Raw genomic sequence first — 23,886 nt, 5'->3', positions numbered from 1 at the left:
TCAAAATATACAAGCAGCTCATGCAGCTCAATATCAAAAAAACAAACAAGCCAATCCCAAAATGGGCAGAAGCCCTAAATAGACATTTCTCCAAAGAAAATATACAGATTGACCACAAACCCATGAAAGAATGCTCAACATCACTAATCATTAGAGAAATGTAAATCAAAAGTGCAATGAGGTATCACCTCACACGGGTCAGAATGTCCATCATCAAAAAAATCTACAAACAATAAATGCTGGAGAGGGTGTGGAGAAAAGGGAACACTCTTGTACTGTTGGTGGGAATGTAAATTGATACAGTCACTATGGAGAACAGTATGTAGGGTCCTTAAAAAACTAAAAATAGAACTACCATACGACCCAGCAATCCCACTGCTGGGCATATACCCTGAGAAAATCACCATTCAAAAAGAGACATGTACCACAATGTTCTTTGAAGCTCTATTTACAATAGCCAGGACATGGAAGCATCCTAAGTGTCCAGCGACAGATGAATGGGTAATGAAGATGTGACACATATACACAATGGAATATTACTCAGCTGTAAAGAGAAACGAAATTGAGTTATTCATAGTGAGGTGGATGGACCTAGAGTCTGTCATACAAAGTGAAGTAAGTCAGAAAGAGAAAAACAAATCCCATATGCTAACACATATATATGGAATCTAAAAAAAAAAAAAAGAAAGAAAGAAAAAATGGTTCTGAAGAACCTAGGGGCAGGACAGGAATAAATACGCAGACATAGAGAATGGACTTGAGGACACGCGGAGGGGGAAGGGTAAGCTGAGACAAAGAGAGAGTGGCATGGACATATATACACTACCAAATGTAAAATACACAGGCTAGTGGGAAGTAGCCACATAGCACAGGGAGATCAGCTCAGTGCTTTGTGACCACCTAGAGGGGTGGGATAGGGAGGGTGGGAGGGAGATGCAAGAGAGAGGAGATATAGGGATATATGTATATGTATAGCTGATTCACTTTGTTATAAAGCAGAAACTAACACACCATTGTAAAGCAATTATACTCCAATAAAGATATTTAAAAATAATAAAAAATAAATAAATAAAATGTGAATGACTGTTTTACATGTGATTCATCACAAAATCATAAAAGTGCAATTCTCCATTTTATATGTTTAAGAATATATTCATGATGCTGACTAAGGTCCTCATATGACCGTGGCTTTGGTCTTGAAACACGTAGAAATTTTTTCTTGAATTTCTATCAAACACAACTACCCAGCTGCCATTAACAAGTGATGTGCAAAGTCAGACAGGGTCAACGCTTGTAGGATTAGGGAAAATTTTCTCCATTCTGTGAAGTGTCGAAGTCATTTATTGAACACCCACTAAGTGTAAAACAGGGCAGGATATTAAAATACTGGAAAAATGGACAACATATACTTTAAGTCTTCAAAGAGGTGATACTGACATTAAAACGTGAAAATAACCAACAAAATGAAGAGTGCTATACTATCATTTTAGATAACAAATATGTGAGTTAAAATACATTTCTATGTGATCAAATATAAGCTGTTATTATTAAGGATTGACAACTATATTTGTATTGAGGAGAACTGTATTGAAGCAGCCTATGAACTTATTAATGGTTTATTGATTGATTGACTTATAGATCTTGGAAAGCAAAAATTTTCTTAAGGTCAAGTTGTAAAGGTAGGAAAGTAAAGACCATGTAGGATTTAGGATTGTGAAGAATTTGAAAGACTTCCTAGGCAGATGAAATAGGGATATATTGGAATATAAGGAAAAGAACCTGTACTCCAGATAAGTGAATGCAGTTGGGTGAATGGATATTTGCTGTATGAAAGAAGTGGGGAGAACTACTGGAAGTGGATTTTGGTGGATTAGAGTATGAGTATCTTGAATGCCAAGCTAGGGGATTGAGATTCCATCTGGCAGGCTGTTTTTGAAGGATGGCATGCCCAGGAAGCCAGGGCTGAGTAGTTCATTGCTAGTCATGGTCAGGGACTCAATCATTCAGCCTGGTTGTCTAATTTTTCTACTGCAGGAAATTCATCTGAAGAAAGGTTGGGTGGAAGACTGTGACGGGCTGAAGACCACTTATCCTTACCCTTACTACTAAAATCACTAAAATGCTAAACCTTTAATGGAACAGCCTTCTGGCTTGACTAGGAACACTACTTCACAAAGAAAGGATGAAACCAAAAGGTTTATCAAACTCAGACCTAGAAGTGGGGAGAATGGTGCGAAGGCTGCAAATAGTCAATACTTTATTACTGAATGGAGAATTAAGGACTCTAGAACTAACCTTTGGAGAAAAGTAAGAGCAGAAAAGATAAGATTTGGAACACTCATTATTATTCCTGTTTTCATATAACAGGGTTTCTTGTCATCCAACTATTTGTTATCTACATCCTAATTTTAAGGTGTCTATAGATTCCAGCCCGTCTAAGTCAGCAAACTGCTCATCCTGTTTCAGAAAATTACTCACTGATGGATTCATAACATAAACATAATACCGTATAATAGAAATAAAATTCAAATCAACTTTAAAGTGAAATTCTGAATTTTAAAGATATAATATCATGAAGCCATTGTAAATAATACCAGAGATCTGCTTGGTTAAACATACAAAGCCACTGATAAATGAGGATGTGTAGTTAACAATGTAAAAAAGAGATATAATAGAAGTAAAAGAAAAAACAGTTGAGTATCAAATAATTAAGAGAAGGCCTTGGAAAACTGTTGAATTTTTACCAGAATTAGCCTGTTTGAGCTGCTAACATTGAACATGCAGTGAAGGACAGTTTACTGTCCCATAAACCAGTTTTGCTGAAATAAACACTCGAAACAGAATGTAATTCTTTTTTTTAATTGTAGCACTTGTGCTTAATTAAAATTTAACCTAAATTTTACTGGCTATAAGAGAAAATATACTGGATTCGTTCATATAATAACATATTTTGACATAAATTTCAAATGAAAATTATTTTCAAACGTATTTTCAATTACTCTTCAGTCACTATTTACAGATGATTTTAAGTATATGGATTTATTTTTCATGTACAAATCATCCTTGAAAAATAAGGATTCTTTTACTTGAGTAGGACTTATCTTAATCCAGAGGTCAGATCTAGGTCCAATAAACAAAATTTTAAAACTTAAAATTTTCTGATAGTAAAAGGCACTTAAAAGGTTAAAACCTCCTAATAGACCAGCATTCTGACTATAGAATCAGCCGATTTATGGGTAGTGAGCATTTTGTTATCAAAATACTCATCCACAGCTGAGTGAGCCTATAGCATGGATACATTGTAGATTTCTGTACCAGAAATTGGATGAGCTTGTGTGTGGATCTCCTTCCAAATGCTAAGATTTCAAGGGCTTAACTGAGACCAGAACAGCATTTTCCAAAGTTGCTAGAAACAGAGAGTCCTTTAAAATGTTCCACTGACAAAGGGTTGTAGAGCCAAATAAAGTTGAAAAACACTTCAGACCAAACTCTACTTAACAGTGAAATTCACAGAGCACATTATAGCTCATTCCACATCTCAAAAGTCCTGCAGTCACGAAACATGTTTAAATTTACTGAACCCAGGATTTCTCAAGTTTATTTTACTACAAAATCCTTTTTTTTCTTTTTTGTTGACTTCACATTCACTAATGTGCCATGGGAGCATAGGTGATATTCAAAATATTTAACAAACTTCAAGTGAAGGCACTAAACAATCAGAAGGCTGTCTGACTAATTAGACTGACCCTAAAACTAGTGTTCTTTGGATCACTATTTAGAGGAAAAATCTGGTTTAAAACTGAGATTTTAATTGATAATCTAATGCCATCAATCTGCAAAGTTGCCTTAATTAGTAGGGTTTTTTTTTCTTTCTTTTTTTTTGGTTACAGTTGCTGGACTTAAAATGTAGCTGATATAATGTAAATCATTTCAAAAAGGTCAAATGTATGATGTCACATGTTCTCTAGCATCAAATCCATTTCACTAAGTCTAAAATAATCTCTTTCAAGAGACACAATATTTTTTTAACCCTGGAAGGTTCGGTTCTAACCTTAAAATAACTTAAAGACACGTTTCAAAACTAAACTAAAAATTAAAAAAATAAATAATAAGTAGAAAAAGGCAAGAGCTAAAGTAAGAGATATTTTCACTGGCCATTAAAAAAATTCTCTTCTTAAATCTGATTTTTAAAAATTAATAGAAAAGACTGGCAATTAACTTATTTTCCCTGGTGACTACTGCCTGTTTGGGGTGATACTAACATTCACCTAGATAACTGTGATTTAGGAGTAATAAGAATTATATTTTTGGTCTCCGTCCCAGTTTCTGCCACAGAGTTTCTAAAACCCTTGGGATTTCCTAAGTGATGAGATGATAATGGTGTCTTTTGTTATGTTAACAAGGTGATCTTTGGAAAGCACCTAAGGATGGGAGCAGGCAGCCTGTGGAGCCAACCTTGTGATTAGAGGTTGGAACTTTCAGTCCCACCCCCTTGCCCTCAGGGCAGGGAAGAGCCACTCAAGATTGAGCTCAATCGCCCATGGCCAATGAGTCATTCAGTCACACCTGTGTACTGAAGCCTCCATAAACCCCCAAGGACAGGGTTCAGGGAGCCTCCCAGTTGGTGAGCACATGGAGATTTGGGGAGAGTGGGCTCCATGCTTTCTCCCCATACCTCGTCCTATACATGTTCTCTATCTGGCTGTTGCTTTTATCATTTTATAATACACCGGTTAATCTAGTTAATAGAATATTTCTGTGAGTTCTATGAGTCACTTGGGCAAATTAATTAAAGCTAAGAAGGGGGTTGTTGGAACTTCTGACCTGTGGTACAAGGGTCAGAAGCACAGGTGACAACATATACTTGGTGACTGGCACCTGAAGTGTGTGTGTGCATTCCTGCTGCACTGAGCCCTTAACATGAGAGATCTGATGCTATCTACAGGTAGATAGTGCCAGAATTGAGTTGAATTATAGGACACCCAGCCGTTTGAGCACTGCTACGCTCTCTCATTGGAATGGGGTGCTCAGGACCACTTAATGCTTTCCAGGCTCTGGCTTCTGTGAATTCATGACAACAGTAACCTCTGAAACATACACATGTACCTTTGCCACAAAACACTTCTGATAGACACATAAGAAATTAATAAAAGTTGCTAAAAAGGGGGGTAAGGGACCTAACGTTGTTTGGATGAGGGGCAAAAATATTCCAGAAGGAATTACTACTTCTATTTATCTTTTGATAGTATGTGATTTTTAAATATGTGATCTCATTAGATTTTCCAAATACAAATAAACAAGATAATTATCATTTTTTAAAAAAAGGCTGAAGAAAATGTAGTTTTATATACTTCAGAAAAAAGAAAATCGAGGGAGGATTTGATTATAGTGTTCAGTAGGCCAAGAAATGTGAATAAATAAAGAATTACTATAAAGGGGCCAGAAAAATGATTTAGGAGACAAGACTTTAGGAGACACTTTCTGATAAGCAGAGCAGTAACTCTTCCCATTTCCTTTGTTTTTGGCCACGAATGGTTAAAGGCTCCTGTGAGAGGGCTATGAGGGGACTAGTGTCCACATCAAGTGGATAGCTTAGATCCTGACACCAACTACTGGAAATTATCCAGGGCCCAGGAAAGAAGTACTGGTAAGCTGCAGTTGCCAGCACGGTGCTTGGTAGATGTAAATATTTGTGGGTCTGCTAAATTAACGGTAAGACTATAATTCATAATATCTTGCACACTAACTAGACTGGTAAGCTTTCAGTGGATGACTTTATTACCATTCCGAATTCAGTTAGATGGAACAGTACTCCTCAATGATTGAGAAATCAATCTTCCTCAATCTTCATGTGTCACCATCTGCAAACATTGCTCTCTCTCACAGATTACCTGCCTTCAGCTATGGATGAGACAGTGAGATGCATTTCATTCTCCTCTTCCTGGACACACAGAACAATGACCTTTTCTAACATCCCTTGGAGGATTTCAACATATGAATTTTGGGGGAGGCAAATGTTCAATCTATAGCAGAGGTACTTTCCCCATAGGATGGGGGAGAGGGAAAGTATGTAAGCACCTGTCATAGGGCCTGGTGTGGAGCAGGTGCCCCATACAGATGTTATTACAAAATATTGAGTATAGTTCCCTGTGCCATAGAGGAGATCCTTCTATCTATTCTATGCCTTCTTTGAATGACCGTAGCACTTGTTGTCTGTATCATTTTTATGTCTGTTGTTGCTTTGTGACTGAAAATGAAAAATTTCTATTTGTCCATTTCCTGGCCCTTACATAAAAATGTGTTCATTTATCTATTTCATATTTATTGACTACATCTTAGACACCGTGTTAACTGCTGGTTCTAGATGTTAGTAAAATATAGACCTGCTCAAAGGGTCACAGTATTTGTGGGAAAACAAAAAAATGAACAACCTATGTCTCTAAGAGCTTTGTACTTCCCAAAGAGAACACACCTCGTAGGTATAATAAATCCATGTATCGTACGTAAATGTATAAATAGTTAATAGGATTATACACCTGAGATAACTGCTTTTCGATTCTGAGGAAATGATGATTATATTTCACCAGGAGCTCAATACCACTCTGAGAATGAGGGCTTAACCCCCGACTTGACTCACTGCATCGCTTTCCTATATAAAAATACACAAGTCTGTCCATACGCTCTAGAAAAAGGCTTACCTGGCATGAATTTCAGATAGCAAGAAGAAAACTTCAAGAGGTTCAGAGAAGCATCCAGAAGCTCAGATGACTCTCTGGCACTAATACAACTTGCTTGACAGGAAAATAGAGCTGTAAATCTCACAAAATCAGATGATCTTTTAAGCATTTCAAAACCTCCTGCTATTAATTGGAAATCCTAGAAGAATAGCTTCTTTTAAAATGTACTGATAATATGCTTTACAGCTTAATATTCAGAAGCCTATGTTTTGGCTAAGTGAGCTTCAGGAAGGAAGGAAATTTGTGGTTTACCTCCACTTACTTTGGAACCGCTGGTTCCAAACATCTACTTCTATGCACAGTCATCTTATCATCTGTAAAATGGAGGCAACTCTAAGACAACAGAGTAACAGAGATGTTGCACAGCTCCATGTGTCACTGTCTTCATTTGTTTCAGAATACCAATAACATCTAAGCTACTACTGAAAGAGTGCTATATTATTTGGGGTCATCTAGTGCAGCTCTGTCAAAGTAAAGAAAAGGGACCTAGAATGACTATAATTTTCCCAAGAGGACACAATTATTTTATGGTAAATCTGGGACAAGAACCCTGATCTCTTTGATCCCATTCCACTGTTCTTTCATTGGGTTCTGAACAACCCAGAGAAATAAAGAGAAATAAAACTCCTGTGTGCTGTGTCACTGGTACAGGACATGGCAAGATTAGAATTGGAGCACTACATATTAAGAGGTATCTGAGAAATTCTTCAAACTAATTGAGATATATACCAGGTACATAGAAAACAGTATGTTTTATGAAGATGATTCTGTGCAATGAACAGAACTGGTAACACACACTGGAAGGTGAATTCTCATTTTCTGGCACCTTGAAAACTCCACCTCAACATACACGTTAAAATAAACATTTGAACTGGGTCATATTTAATTCTGCGTGCTCTTGTAAGTCAGCAAAATATTCCATATATCATTTAAGTTGTCACTCACTTTTTAACTTGACTTTCAATTTCTAAAAGTCTTTCCAAACATAAAACAGAGGTGGGAAAATGGTACATGGGAAGCTGCAGAGATGAAATAAGCTTATTTCATTAGGCATAAAGATGAATATCCAAACAACTTCTTCATGGCTGAAAGTGTCCAAATCTACTGTCTTCATTTTGTAGTCAAGGCTTCCGGAAAAATATGCTAATGGTTCCTTATTACCTAAATGCCCCATATCAGTTTCAGTAGGTATCATTATATATTATGGAAATTTTTCTCAGTGACAGTGAAAGACATCCTGACTGAACATCCCCCTGCCCATGACACAGAGATGATGGTCTCAAGCTATCTTGAAGGCATTGGAGCCCACACTATCCGTTACTAATATTAATGGAGGATAAAACTTCATATTCTGTTTGCTCTATATTTGTTCAATCACTTCTTCCCTTCATTAAACTGGGTTGCCCATAATTGAGTCTGTAGTGTGTCTATCATTGGAAACTGAACAAAGTTTTGTTGGTTTTATTAATGCCATACGTTTCTAGGGAGGGTCTATTCAATAACTAAGTCTAGTTTCACAGTTAAAAATAAATTATGATGTAACTTTGAATAAATTAAGCTCATCATAAAGGAAGGATACTGAGAGTTGCTACTACCCCTTCCTTGAGGGGCTCTCGTAAAGCACTAAGTAAAGTAAGAGGTGTATATGTATGCATATATTTTCAATGATATTTGTACAGACTTAAAAAGAACTCTATGGAATGCATTATAAAAACCTTAATGCTGTGTGTCCCTAGTTCCCAGCTCTCTCATTAAAACTACTTAAATGAACACAATCTTATCTGTTAGGATAGCTATCAGAGTACTCCAAATACTACTTCTTGCAGTACCCTGTCCCAACCATTTGCCATCCTCTTCCCATTAGTCCTCAAGTCAGAAGCCCCGAAGATCTGTTCATTAATTTATGAACACATTTCTTCATCCAGCCAAGAAAATTGATTGATCCCTTACCAAATTTCAGGCACCATTTTTCAGTATGATTTATAGGCATGTTCAGGAAACACAGCAGTGATTAACACAGATGAATATAGTCTCTCTTGAGCTGAGGGGGGAGACAAAAGTAAATAAGCAAATATAAAATCATAAGTATAGGGCTTCCCTGGTGGCGCAGTGGTTGAAAGTCCCCCTGCCGATGCAGGGGACACCGGTTCGTGTCCCAGTCCGGGAAGATCCCACATGCCGCGGAGTGGCTGGGCCTGTGAGCCATGGCCGGCCACTGAGCCTGCGCGTCCGGAGCCTGTGCTCCGCGTCGGGAGAGGCCACAACAGTGAGAGGCCCGCATATCGCCAAAAAAAAAAAAAGCTATGAAAACAAAACCTATGGATGGAGACCTACATGAAAGATGGAAGAGTATAATAATGGCCAGAGTACATTATTGAGGCAGAAGCAGCAGCCCTTAAGGAGGACAACTTTACAAATTACAAATTGCATTTAAATAGACAGGGAATTGAAAGTGGAGACATTATTTTCTGCAGAAGATGATGGACAGGGGAGAACAAAGAAAATAAAACTGAGGTTGTTAACAAAATACAATGCTAAGCATATAAGTTAGGACTGAGTCCTTAACTTTCATTTTTATTAATGACAGGGTGAGTATAGATTACTGACTACACAGAACCAAGGCTGGGAACACATTTTATATTTATGATCTTTGTGCCTAAAACTAGATTCTCCTGCAATTTAATATGACACTAGGACAATGACTGGCCAAGTTTTAGATTAATCACTCTTACACAAAGATTTTTCATTCATATAATCTCAAACAAATACTGCGTCACCAATTAAGTTCCAGATCCTATGCACTCTGGCTGAAGATATAAATATCTTGCAAGCACAGCGTCACTTTCCTCTTTCTCTGGTAACAAATCACACTTTCTATTATGACAATGGCCCCAGTTATCGGCCCAGGAATAAACACTTGACTCAGGAAGAGCCAATTAAAGCCCTCCTTTAGAGTTGATCGAGAGCTTTAAGGTTAGAGTATTTCAATCTTATGAAATTTTTGTAAAACAAAATTATTTCAAAATCTACTAATTATTCTTTAAGTTCTAGAAACTGCATTCTGTGACTAAGAGGACAATTTATTTGCCGTCGTTTCTGCTCTGCCCACTTTATGTTTCTGTTATTGTGAGATAAAGGCAGTGGGGAATGGCAAACCAATTCTGATTCATTCAACACATGAGTGCTTCTTAGGGTACAAAACACCATTCTGAACATTGTCCGAGGTAAAAAGATAAATAATACCTAGCCCCTTATAATACCTAGCCCCTTACCCTCAAGGATCTTCCAGCTTAGCAAGGGAAATAAAACATGCACACAGATGACTGCAACAAAAAGAAGATAATGATTGCTGCCAGATGTTTGGGGAGAATGAGTAGAGCAAAGAGAGAACACAGAATAAGGCAACATTCAACAGTCAGCCAAGAACTATTTGTTGAGCAATTGCAAGCTGTGACCTGGAAATGGAAGAGGAGAACATAGATCTTCACATGGGCAGGTGAAAAATCAAGTGTTATTACTTGTAACACAGCTCTTCAAATATATTTTTTGGCACCAAGTGCCTACTAAATAGCCTTAAATTAAAAACTAAATAAGGATACAGTCTCTATCAAATATAGCCTGAGGTACTGATGCCTAAATACTAGGATCACAGTATTTGTGTTCCCAAGGATGCCTTTCTATTGCTTTGCTTCTTTCCCCCTTTCCAAATTAGCTAATGCTGCCTTAACAGGATATCTATTTCACTTGTTCCAGCCTTTTTGATCCAATGTATTGAATAGCAGAATAGGTGAGTTACAAGAGGATATTTTGACTTCAAACAACAGAAATAAAATACTATATAATTGAAAAAAAAGAGGCAATCTTTCAGGCACATGTGGATCCAGGAGTTCACATGTTTTAACCAGGTCCCTCTCTCTCTTCCCCACCCCTTCTTCTCTCTGCCTTTTCTCCTCTCTGGTATCTCTCATTAAGGGATTCAAATATTTCCCTGTTTATGTGGGAGCTTCTGGCACAGCTGCGGGCTTATACGCTCGCAGCTCCAGGGCTGGCTGGAAGGGGCGGGCGCATCACAGCATAAGGTTGCACAAGGTGTGCACTTATATAGCAGGGCATCACATCTATGAGTGACGGATGATCACATTGTATACAGGGGTAGCTTCGCATAGTTTTTACATCACTTTTCTTGAACATGGCAGTAAAATGGTATGTTTTTACAAAATCAAATAGTGTAACATTGTCCAAAAGATATACATAAAGCATTTAGAGGAAGGAGGCTCCTTTTTCTTTTAACTCCGGCACGGATTGTCTATTGGACAGTGGTAACCCTATGTCATCACCCTCGTTACTCCAACAGAAGTCCAGGGATTAGCCCGGCATAACTCTTGTTAGCCTCTATTCCCTTCCTTGAACACTGTAGCCAGAAGGTTTTTTTCCTCCTCAAACATTAAGTATTGAAACCTGGAGGAGGCGCATGTCTGAAAAGAAAATGATGGACTGGACTCTCCCTAGAAGGAAGATAAATGGGTGGTCAACAAGAAAAAAAATAAAATCCTCTGTACCAGGAAATGTTTGAAGTGTTGTTTGGGTATCAAAAAACGGGTGCCCTACACATAAAGCAACAAAGGATATTGGTCTAAAAAGAACACCATGGCCAAAGGTGCATGGCCTATTTCAACAGAGGATTTGAAAGTTCAAAGTTAACCTGTAAAACATTCAATTCAATGTCATCATTTTACAGATGGGCAAAGTAAAACTCAGGCACAGGAACAGAAGTGCCAAGGTCATACAGGTGGTTGGTGGAAGAGACAACCAACTTCCCAACTTCTGACTTTTTAGGTGTGTGTGTGTGTGTGTTGTTTTGTTTATGTGCAAGGACATTTTTCTTTAGTACACTAACATTACAACAGAAAGTATAGTCTTGTTTTGGTTTTCTCTGTGCCCTCAATTGTGTATAAGACCGTTTTGCTGCACTCCAACAGAAAGGCTCAGCAAGAGTAGAGACCACCATAAGCAGTACACGTGGGCAACAAGGGCAGATACATTGCCCTTCCTTGTGTAGGAACTAGGGCCACTTGTTGCTTTAATGGGCCAAGTTTGGGCTGGACCTGCAGGAGGGGACACCTTTGAAAAACAGCTTCCTAACTGCACTACAACCTGCTCTGGCATCCTGATCCCACTCTCCAAACCCCCCAAATCTTCAGCCAGAAAAAAACAAAAAAGAATGGATCACTGGATCGATGGGGAGATTTCTGTCTGCTCCTCCTACTGTCACCTCTTTCTTGCTATTTCCTGCCCGAGGAAACCTGACATCAGCCCAAAAGCATCTCTGGAAATGGGTAGGAGGGAGCCTTACACCTGTCAGCGCCAGAGAAGAAAGTGCGCTCTGCAGAGTTCTCAGTTGTTGCATCTCTTGCGATGAAAGGAAGAAAAGGAGCGAATCCGCCACAGATTTACTGGAGACCAGGGTTACTTCATCCGGCTCCGGCCACAGTAACCCCTGAAGACCAAAGATGCATTTCCATTCCCAGCATTTCTTGTTGGCGTCTTTCCCTACAGGCTAGCCCAGTGCCTGGCCCCGGAGAAGTCTCTGCGTAAAGGTTCTTTAGGTCATAAATCAGGCCCCTGTGTGTATGTGTGTTTTTCTTAGGAAAAACTGGCACAGACGAATTCGCAGTAGAGACTGGGGTCTCCCTACTACCCTTCATGCTTGGCGGCATCACCTTCGACTACCTCGCATTCTCCCGGCGCTGACAGCCCCGGCTCCGGACCTCAGGGTTGGAAGCAGTCAGCCCCAGCTAGAACCGCCCTGTCCGGGGCTGATGCCACCCTGTGCCTAGAATGTGCGTGTGGGTGCAGGCGGGCGAGCGAGCGGCTTCTACAGTGAGACCGAAGCAGGAGCTCAGCCTTCGCCTGCGACCTGCAATCCCCAGATTCCCTGGGGACCTCGAAACTCCCAATCGGAGGTACTCCCCCCCCCCACAGCCGCCCACCCATTCCCTCCCCCCTTACCTCAGCACGCAGCCCCTCCCTGCGTGATGATGCAAAACCCTGGGGAGGGTGGGCGCTGGGAAGGGTGGGGAGAGCCTGAGAGCGAGCGAGGGTGGGAGGGAGTGGGCGGAGGAGGAGAGGGAGCCGAACGCGCATTTAAAGCGATAGCCATCCTCGCTCTCTCCCCAGTGCTGGGCTGTTGGAGAGCTCGAGCTGCAAGCCACAGAGCGCGAGCTCGAGCGCGGCGCGCTGGCCGGGGAACCCAAGAGCGCATTGCGCCCCAAGCTGGCAGGCGCCGCGGGAACCCCACCCTCGCCGGCTGCCCTTCCCCGGGCGCCCCTACCCTCCTCGCCCGCAGGAGACCCTGGGCTTCCCCGGAGGAGCTCACCCCAAGGGGCCAGGACTCCGGCGAGCCCGCCACCGTCCCCTCGAGTGCCGCCGCCACCACCGCAGCCGCGGGAGCAGCATGGTCCAGCTGGGGAAGCTGCTCCGCGCCCTGACTTTGCTGAAGTTTCCCTGCTGCGTGCTGGAGGTGCTTCTGTGCGCGCTGGCGGCGGCGGCTCGCGGCCAGGAGATGTACGCCCCGCACTCCATTCGGATCGAGGGGGACGTCACCCTCGGGGGGCTGTTCCCGGTGCACGCGAAGGGTCCCAGCGGAGTGCCCTGCGGCGACATCAAGAGGGAGAACGGGATCCACAGGCTGGAAGCGATGCTCTACGCCCTGGACCAGATCAACAGCGATCCCAACCCGCTGCCCAACGTGACGCTGGGAGCGCGGATCCTGGACACTTGTTCCAGGGACACTTATGCGCTCGAACAGTCGCTCACTTTCGTCCAGGCGCTCATCCAGAAGGACACCTCCGAAGTGCGCTGCACCAACGGCGAGCCTCCGGTTTTCGTCAAGCCCGAGAAAGTAGTTGGAGTGATTGGGGCTTCGGGGAGTTCGGTCTCCATCATGGTAGCCAACATCCTGAGGCTTTTCCAGGTAGGGGGGCGCTCCCTCCGGGGCAGAGCGCGCCGTAGCTCCCCGCGCTCTTTATCCTGAAGGCTGGCTTGGACTCCAGGGGTGCGGGGTCTGGTCGGCCTTCGCTCATTTCCACCCTGGAGATCCTGCCGAATCCCTCCCACCTCACCCGAGGAGGTACTTTCCCTGCTTGATTCATTTCCCTTCCATCTCTCCCCTGTCCGCGCTCCACTCCATCCGGCTTGACATTCTGGATTTATGGCCCCATTGACAAGAAACAGTCTCCGAAAAACAAGGCGATGATTTAAATGGGTTTGCATTCGAGTGAAATATGGTTCCAAAACAGGCTTGTACAAGTGCCGGGCTCCTGTGAGAGCCACTTAGGCGCAAGGAATATGAAAGATGAGAAGACGCCTAGAAACTAGGCATTTCTCAACTCCCCAGCTTCCCTGCCCCAAGCCGCCCGACAAGCTGCAGCTGTCTTGGAAATTTTCGAGAAGAGCTTAGGGAGGCAGTTCTTAAACCGAAGGCTAGGTCTTCACCTACATTTGGACGTGAATTGCCCATTTCGCTCGGGTTGGATTTCCCGACCTGTAACCTGTCTCTGCGAGGGCATGGGGCGGAAGGCGTGGGGACTGTCCTCAAGCGGGGAGAAGCCACCGGCAGACGTGCCCCCAGGTGATTTGCTCTGGGCAGTTGTTTGCACCGTCTAAACAGCCTTTGCGATCCGGCCACTGGCAGGAGCCGGGCGATCAGCTTTCTACTCCTGCCAGCTCAGAGCCCGGAGGTGAGCTCATGCTAACTGCGAAACACAGTCGCTTTTTCTGCACCCACCCTGTGCCCATCCTTTCCCACGACCTCCCTAACGCAGCCCCCAACCCCAGTCCTGGGTTTTGAGGACGATTCTCAGAGCCAGACAAGAAGGCGCCTGGAGGGAGGCAGTAGGGTGCGCTGAGCAAGGCCGGGCGGTCCTCTAGCTCCGGGTGCAGGCGGGCAACGGCGGAAGATGCGAGGACGGCGGATCGGGCCCGCTGAGCGGTGGGCGGTGCTGCAGTGCTCTCTCACCGCCTGCTCCCGCAGCCTCGGCCCCACGGCTCCTGTGCCGCCCTGGGGTATAGATGGATGGCTTCTGGATGAAGAAATTGAGTTTCAGGGTCTGCGTGACTATGGGTTCTCTTGTTTCTCTGTCTTTCTTCCTGTGTGTCTCTCTCCTTGTGTCTTTCTCCCTGCTTTTTTTTTTTGTCTGTTTTTATGTTCTCCCTTTCAATTTCTGCCTCTCTTTTCCTTCTCTACCCCTATCTCCAAGTTTTTTGTTCATCTCTGTCTTGAAGTGATCCTTTCCTAATGCACAGCTCTCTCCCTGCCTGGTAGGACCCAAGCTCAGTTAGTCCCTTCTCCAGATGTTCTGGCTGACCCTTATGCTCCCCGTAGCTAAAAAGTTGGCTCCCTCTCAAGTGCCTTTCCTGAAGCATGTTGGGTTTCTGGAGGGGACTCCTTGTGAGATTCAAGCTGTCACTACATCAGCACCCAGGGCTATGAAGTTTGTGTTTGTGCCAGAAGGAGGGGTGCCTGTCTAAAGCTGCAGCCTGGTATGGCCCCTCTGAGCCTCTGAGCATCCCTAGCACCTGTTGAGTATGCCACCTCTAGATGTTTGCAAGGCCAACAGTGCTTCTGGGCAGCCTTCACTTTGAGGTAATGCTTTCAGGAAGAGCCTGGGTTGTTGTAAGCAAAACCCAGAAGCACTTCCTTTACCTCTGAGCTTAAACTAGAGAACCTGAGGAGGCAGCGCTGCAGGGAGGATGAGGCCAGAGGTCACCTGAGAACCACAGGGGCAACTCACAGTATTTTTACTGGACCTCTGGGGGTTGAAGGCACATTTGCTGTTTGACATTTTAAAAATTATTTTGGTGCCTTCACTTGGAGCTTGGGAGCTTGCAGATGGGCCTGCCTGTCGAAAAAAGAGTGAAATCTTAAAGTCAAGAGAGAGCTTGCAGACTAGGCTGAAGGATTGTGTTTGCTGAAAGATTCCAGGGGGAGCTGATTCCTTCTCTGGTGTGTGGATCTGAGGCACTTGCAAGAAAAGAGAACGCTTGCCTTATGCTTAGTTCCCCCGTTCCCTGGGCTGGGAAGGAAAGGAACTGAATGCCAGCATTAGCAGTGTGCGTTGGGACCAAAACCATTCAGAGAAAACACTGTCATTTTCCTCTAATTTGCAAATTGCCGCTATTAATGTTGGATTGAACAGCTGAGGGAAAAGAGACCCCAGTTTTCACCTGCATTTATTGAGAAGAGGCTGGTAGTAGGAGGGATGCACCAACTTGTAGCTTGTGCTGCAAGCTGGATATAAGCTTGGTGTGAGCATCCTGGTTAACCACTGCCCATGTTCAAATATACAGAGATAGATTCCCACAATCTCTTCCAGTAGCCTTATTTTTGCGTGTGATCTTAGAAGCTCCTGGCATGTAAGTCCAGTCCCCAGTTTCCCAGCCTCTGTAAACCTGCAAAATGAATAGAGAGAATAGTGGAACACAGACCCATTGTTCAAAGACACAGTCACTTTAGGGAAAGAGGAAAAGAACGGGTAGGTGAATCTTCTCTGGGATTGCAGGGTTCAGCTCAATGAAGACTGTCCTGTATAAAAGAAACTCCTCTAAATGGTTGAATTCTTAGCTCTCCAGAGATTTGAGTTTTCTTTTCCCCAGTCCCTGTGGGTTGCTGTGGGGAATGTGCCAAACCTCTCATTTGAGATAAAAATTTATGGTGAGGTAAGCTTCTAGGCTGGGGGAAGGAAGACTTAGTGACTGAAATGGGGGATGCTAAGCACTGGGGGGCAGGAAGGAACAAGGAGCTAGTAATGGATGTAACAAATGCTGCAGCTGCCAGCAAAGCCTGGATTGAACTTCCTTCCTGAAAATGAGGACCCGGGCAAGAATGACCACTCAGATGTAAACAGTGTCTCTGACTGGGAATTCTCATCTGCCTGCCGGTGGGCCAGAGCTGAGCAAGTCCTTTCTCTCCTCTGTATGCACACTGAATTGGTTAGTAAGTGACATGTCAGAGGGCAGGAATCATATTCAGTGGATCTTTCAAATCCAGGAGTTTGAGGCTAATGAAATTAGTGTGTGGCCAGGGCTCTGCCAACTAGAATTAAGTCACTGCAGCCACCCTGCAATGCATTTTCAGCCTGAAGGGAGCATCAGGGAGGAATTTCGGGAGATTTGTTTCTGAGCCTGTACAAAATAATACTCTCCTAATGCTAAGAAAGATTAAATGTAAATTAATATTGACTACGAGTAACATATTTAAAAAATAATCGCCGAGTGGGGGATGGCTTAAAGTGGAGAGATTATATAATATGGTGTCCAAAGAATAAATCTCCTCTGACCACTGTTTCATCGGCTATAAGTAAGATATATTACAATGGAAAGTAATGGGAACGTTTTTATTCAAGGCTTCTCTGCTATTGACTTGAGAGCAAACACTCTATGTACTGACTCTGAATGAACAATATTTCATGTGCAGTGACATGGTCTAAGCTATAGACTTGGAATTGAATGGCATCTGTTTCAATTGTTTTGTTCTCTCAAGAGCAACTAGATAGAAAAAAGTGGTCAATTTGACCCTTGTGGGAGCGTGTTGCAAATCTAAACCTGTGTCCCTCATACCATAAATGAAATACATTTGTAAATTTGTAAGTGTTTTCCTTCTGTTCATTGATGCTTGAGTATAATCTCAAACTTTGGGAGCAACATTTTATACCTAAGTACTTGGTTTTCTTCCTTTCTTCTTTCTCTTTCTCCTCTCTCTCTCTCTCTCTCTCTCTCTCTGTTTCTATCTCTCGCTCTCTCTTTCTCCATCTTATGTAATTGGATAGAACTGGGCACCTAGGATGATGTGGTGTTACTATAGTGGGATTTTTTTTAAAAAAAAAAACAACTCTAACTTACCCTTTTAAAAATTTCATAAATACAGGTGTCAGTGCCATTTGGAATAGTCTCTATAACAATTTCTGTCTCCACATTTACTGTGTTTCAGCAAATTTACCTAACAGATGGTGAGTGGGCAATTTTTAAAGGGGCATTTTTTAAAAGAGCGGAGAGGGAAGGAATAGAGACAGGCACATACTATATTTGAAGTTACCTCCACGTGTATTTTATGTATGTATACCCATACAATTAAGAAGTCTTTGGATGTTTTATCTTCAAGAATAATTCAGATAATGGATTACTTGAATATCATAAACATTTAGGGTTTAACAGATTTGTTACATATAGACGTTGTATCATGGATTTAAAAGACCATAGCCAGCGGGCAGCGGCGGGCGGAGCGACCGAGGGGCGGCGCGGGCTGGGCGGCGGGTGCGGGGGGTCGGTGCTTCCTCGTGGTGGAGGGCTGGGGTTCGCCGGAGACGCCGGGTTGCTCCGCGTTGCCAGGTTACCGAGCGCGTGCCCCGCGCCCGCTCTTCCGCCCGGGCCGCCCTCGGCGCCGCCTGAGCCGCGGTGCGGGCTGCGCGGGGCGCCGGTTCCGCGGAAGCCTGGGTCGGGCGCTGCGTGCGGGACTCTCGTCGCTTGTGGACGGGGCGCGAGCGCGCGGGGGACGTAGGGCGCCGACCTGGGCCTACCCGGCGCTCCGGCTCCGCTCAGGGCGCCCGCTCAGGGGCCTCCGGCGCGAGGCCCCCTTTGTGGTCAAGATGGCGGCGCCCCGGCGGGCCGTGCCGAGGTGAGCTGGAGCCGGGCCCGGAGAGGGGCGAGTCTGCCACGCCCAGGACTTGGACCCCGGGCTGGTCTCCCGTCTCCCGGGGAGCGGCGGGTGAGTGGGCGCGGCCGCGCGTAGGTCCCTCTCGTGGGGTGGTCAGCTCTCCGTGCGTCCGCAGACTTCTGTCGTCTGATAGTCAGATTTGGGGTGGCCCAGGTTGGAGGCGAGGGTGCTTGACTGGGGAAACCTGAGGGGTTTAAGGACTCTATTGGGATCGTTTCAGACCCCAGCAAGAAGCTGAGCAAGTTTTCTCCTCTCTTCCCGGCTAAGTTTTCTCCCTTCTCTGAAGGCGCCAGCTTTTCTGAATCACCTTGTTACCCGGGGGGATACAGTTGGTGGTTCTGACCGTGGAACGTAGGACCCGGCGCGGGGAAGCCTGAGCTGGTTCTAGTTACTTTGTTTGCAAAGCACTTGCCTTGTCTTTGGAATCTTTGTGTATGTAACCGACGTTGGGAAGAGCCAGCGTTTTCTCCTCCAAAACACTGCGAGGGGTAACTTTATACGTAAGAAACAAGTGGGCGTTCACATCCATCTCTTTTCCAACCACTGAGTTTTGGTTGTGTTTCCTTTCTTTAAGTTTGTCTCGTTCTGAAGTGATAACAAAAACAAAACAAAACAAAAAAAAGACTATAGCCAATTACACAAAGTATACTCTAGTCTCAGTCCTGCCATTAGTTAGCTTAAGTCATTTAATTTTTCTAGGCCTCATTTTTCTCATGTGATGTTTTTTCTTTGAAAAAGTATAGTTTCTAGAAGTCTCTAATCTCTGTGTCATAGTTCAGCTTGGAGAAAATCTGTTCTTATTCAAACTCCATGACATTGTATTTCCAGCTCCAACTTTGGACTTTGAGTGAGTTGGGGGCAACTTTTTAAGGATATTTTCACACAGCTTTTTTAGTTAATATCAGTCTAGCTGACTTGTCATACTCAGACTTTCTCCCATATTCTTTTACCAGTGTGTTCCTTAGTCATATATATAAAGACTGTTGTGGGAAAAATGACCTCCTGGGTCAGCTTACTGCATGGTCATCGACACAGGGCAGGGAGTAAGATTCTGTGGATTTTACAGAAGCAGATACAGGTTTCATTATCCATGTCCTCTCCCCTTTCATCTTACAAAAACAGCAGGCTTTTCTTGGAGAACTGCCAGATAATGCCATCCTGCCTCCTCACGGCCCAGGGACTGAACTCCAGTAAAGCAGGTGATTGGCTCATGGGTAGGCATCTGACCTCGGCTAAGGCTATCAGACTCCTCCCCAGGACTTTTGTCTCAGAGAAAAATGGAAGAATTGTCTTTTCTCTCTGGAATTTCTAAGCTGGGGAGATATGACTCTGGGACTCCCAGTGACCATCCAGCACAAGAAGAGACTTTCTATAAAATAAAGTCTTGCAGAGGTAAGCAGGGCTGAGCGATGGAGAGAGAGCTGGAACCCTGCTGATACTCTGGAACTTCCAGATCCAACTGTATCTGAATATGGCTGCATCCCTGAATTTCTAGTACTTGTTTGTTGAGGTTGTTGTTGTTGTTTGGTTTTTGTTTTTAAATTTCCTTTGACTATTTTGAATTTGTTTTCAGTAATGTGCATTTGAAAGCATCATAGCTGAAAGAGCTAATTTCCTACATTAATGTCAGGTTTGCTGACTGGCATTCCTTAAGTGAAAAGTAATATCCTCTATTTTCTTTAAATAAAATCCTTCTAGCTCAGGTTTGAGATATTCAAAACTCTGCCTGCTACCCGCCTCTTTCCAACATTTACTGTATCACCTTGAAGCATTTGTGACCGCATCTTTCCCATCTAGACGCAGTTGAGAGAGAGAACAAATACTTCTGATATAAACTGCAACCTATACGCCTCCTACCTGGAAGCTTTAGAACATACTTGATTCTTGTCATTAAAGCAAATCTTTTGTTGTTGTCTCCAGGGCACAGAAGCATTTTCATGGCATAATGGAGTACAAAGTACATTAAGCCTAACTCTACTTCTCACCCTCTTTTACTTTAAATAGGCAGAAAAGAACAATCTCAAACACATTTTCCCAACAAATAAAATACATATACGATTATGTTTAGAAGACGTTTATGCAACATATAGTTAGACTGATTAATTAATGGACCTCTCGCCAATTGGCACAGTAAATATATATGTTCAATGTGCTTAATTAAAAAGAAGACAATAACATATTTTTACAGGTTAATTATCTGAGAAGAGTATTGTGCCAGCACACTTGATGCTACAGTATTTCATGCTTGACAGGTAACCTTCTTTCAATTATATTTACTGCTAAATGTTTCTTGGATCAAGCTATTAAATTATAAGGTCAAAAGTAAAATGATATGAAATTACAATGATAAAGGGACACATATCCCACTTTATGAGAATCGAAGTTCTAATTTCTTTTCAATACTACTAGTAGTGACCACAGTACTAATTTGAGCCCTTACTATGAGCCACTGTGCCCATATACATTTAGTTCTTACAGTAGTTCTGCAAAGGGCATATAATAATCCACACTGTAAAGCTGAAGAAAGTGATTCTCATAGCTGAAAGTCACATAGCTGGTGAGTGGCAAAGTCTAGATTCAAACTTAGAGTCGTCTGACAATGCCCAGGTTGTTGACCACTATGTACACTGCTCAATTGTTGCACCAGTAAAGAAGTGCTTGAAATAATTATAGATTTGCCTACCCTGAAACTGCAGTGATTTAAAGACATCAAAGTTGCCAGTTGCTTAACCACATCTACTTACTGTAAGAAATTACATTTTATTTCATTTCTAAAACAAGATTAATTCTGCAGGCCCATAGAAACTTGAGCACACAAATCCTACCTGCAAATGAAAGATGCTTGTTTTCCATTATTCAACAGATGGCCCTGTACAGAGGCAATAAATATATAGTAGAATTTTCATTCAAATAAATGAGAAGAGAGGTTTCTTCTTGTCCTGATTCAGTGCCCATCATTATGGATTATGATGGCTCTTCCCAAACTTTACTTCATTCACTCCACTCTTTCTACAAAACTCCAGTAATGGAATCCATCATTCAGATATATGTACAAAGTGAAAGGACTGTATTAATACAGTTGCTGAAAGTCAAGTTGATAGAGCACAGGAAATACATCCTAATAAATGCAGCATTAATGTGTGTGGGCCTTGGAGTGAGGGGTAGAAGAATTTTCAGTTTAATGGAATATTTTGCCTCTTGCTATGAAAGTGTGGCTTAATAGTCTTGTAATTGGTCATTTACAGAATCCTCCATCTCTGGGTTTCATGCTTTCTTTACTCTGCAGCTGTTGATTCCTTCTCTTGTTCTGGATGGAGGATAGCAACGAAGCCACTTCAAAGGGCTCAGCCTGCCTTTTTGTGTTATTGTTTAGATGAAGATATTTCCATTTATTAAAGCACACTATTTAAACATTTTTATCATGTTTCAAACTTGACTGTGTTCTGAAGGTATGAGCACAGGCAGACATAATGGGGGATGTTTTCAGGAGAGAACATACCCTTATCAAAGGAATTATCAGAATTTTCATGTATGGATTGAGAATCAAATTCTGGAGTTAGACCTGAATTTAAATTCATACTCACAACTTATTACCAGTCTCATCTTGATCAAATGGTTACCACACTTCTCATCAATTTCCTTATCTTTGAAAGCGGAATAAGAGAAGTATGCCTGGTGGAGTTACACATAAAGCTCATCTGATAGAATATTCATAAGGATTTTGCACAAACTATACATGGAAATATTTTAGCACCGAGTTTAGCATGCGATTCGTCTTCAATACATTTAAGAGCTATTATTTTATTATTATTATGCTATCATTAAATATCACTATTACCTAAATGTCATTATTGCTAAAATTGCTGTAAAACTACCGCAATAACCCATGATGAATTCCCTTCTTCTGTTTCCTTTGTTTAAATGGAGAATATATATATAAATCTAGACAGAGAACACTTTAGTGATCCTATTCAGTGGAGTGAGAATTTCCATGGCACTGATTAAAACAAATCCTGAATTGCATGGACTTAAGATAGCAGAGAAGGGCTTCCCTAGTGGCGCAGTGGTTGAGAGTCCACCTGCCGATGCAGGGGACATGGGTTCGTGACCCAGTCCGGGAAGATCCCATATGCCGCGGAGCGGCTGGGCCTGTGAGCCATGGCTGCTGAGTCTGCGCGTCCGGAGCCTGTGCTCCGCAACAGGAGAGGCCGCAGCAGTGAGAGACCCGCGTACCGCAAAGAAAAAAAAAAAAAAAAAAGATAGCAGAGAGGCTAAGAGATTTGAAGTTAGACATCCCCAAGTGTGAATTCTACTGTGACCCTCTTCTAGCACTAGAACCTTGAGGAAGTTGCTTAAACTTTCTGAGCTTTACTAATAGTTTCCTCATCTGTATCTTTTTCAGGACTGTTTATCAAGCATCTTCCTGTTCTCTATGCTTGGACGTATCAATGAATAAATTAGACAAGAGCCTTTGCCTGCGTGCTCCTTCTTGCATGCTTTCTCCCTCCTTACACTCTCGTGTGGAAACGGATGTTATAAATAAATTCTATGCTTTGTCACAGGTTGATGGGCGCTACGGGATAAGGAAAAGGATGTGAAGCTCACTGAAGAGGCTTGGGTTGGGAGTGCTGGAGGAGTGTACAGGTAGGTTCTGATTTTAAATAGGGTAGTCAGGGTGGATTTTATAAGTTGACATTTGAGCAAAGACTTGAAGTGAGGGAGTTGTCAGAATGTATGATGGGGAGACCACTCCCTGGGAGCAAGAATAACCAGGCAGAAATATGCCGGGCAGCTTGGAGGAATATCAAGGAGGCCACCCTGGCTGACTTAGTCAGTGGAGAGGAAGAGACAGCAGGAGGGCTGGAGATCAGATATGTGATGGGATGGATTGTGTAAGTCCTGGGAGGCCATCACATGCATTGTGTCTTTTACTCTAAATGTAGGCAGCCAGGGGCAGGATTTTAGCCGAGGTGTGGCATGAACTGTCTCTTGTTTGAAAAGCATAACTCTATCTGTGGTCTTGAGGATGTGGGGAGAGAGTGGAGTCAGGGAGAACCTTGGGAGGCGACTACAGGATCCTCGAGGTCTATGTTGGTGGCCTGCACCAGGCTGCTAGCGGCTGGTAATTCTCAGAAGTGGCACATTGGGAAGGTTGTGACAGCATTTCGTGGTAGATTGAAAGCAAGAATGGAAAGGAAGAGGAGGTCAAGGGTGAATTCGAGATTTAGGGCCTGGGGAACTGGAAAGGTGTGGTTACTGTCACCTAAGATGGAAAAAGTTTGGGGTAGAGCATGTTTGGGGCATTAAAGACCAGTTTTGGAGGTATAAGATTTGAGATGTTTTCGTGACGTCCAAGTAGAGATGCTGAGTACACAGTTGGATACACAAGTCTGCAGTTCTGAAGAAAGGTCTAAACTAGAGATACACTTTAATACAATG

The 23,886-nt window shown here is 42.9% G+C and overlaps 1 long non-coding RNA gene and 1 pseudogene across 5 annotated transcripts in view; one reads left to right on the top strand and one right to left on the bottom strand.

Moving 5' to 3' along the window:
• Positions 1-23,886, bottom strand: part of LOC132508513 (centrosomal protein of 78 kDa-like) — a 384,029-nt pseudogene that overhangs the window by 306,787 nt on the left and 53,356 nt on the right.
• The window catches only part of LOC132508536 (uncharacterized), a 44,245-nt gene continuing 38,509 nt past the window's right edge, over positions 18,151-23,886 (top strand). For 2 of the 5 annotated variants that reach the window (XR_009536624.1, XR_009536626.1), the window contains exons 1-2: positions 18,151-18,498; positions 23,010-23,091. This is a non-coding gene — a long non-coding RNA (uncharacterized LOC132508536). The remainder of the gene's footprint in view (positions 18,499-23,009; positions 23,092-23,886) is intronic. The other 3 variants (XR_009536630.1, XR_009536622.1, XR_009536635.1) reach the window with 3 other exon arrangements.

The sequence above is a fragment of the Lagenorhynchus albirostris genome, chromosome 2 (genome assembly GCF_949774975.1).
Source record: "Lagenorhynchus albirostris chromosome 2, mLagAlb1.1, whole genome shotgun sequence".
Lineage (NCBI taxonomy): Eukaryota > Metazoa > Chordata > Mammalia > Artiodactyla > Delphinidae > Lagenorhynchus > Lagenorhynchus albirostris.
This window is presented reverse-complemented; position numbering and strand designations above follow the sequence as displayed.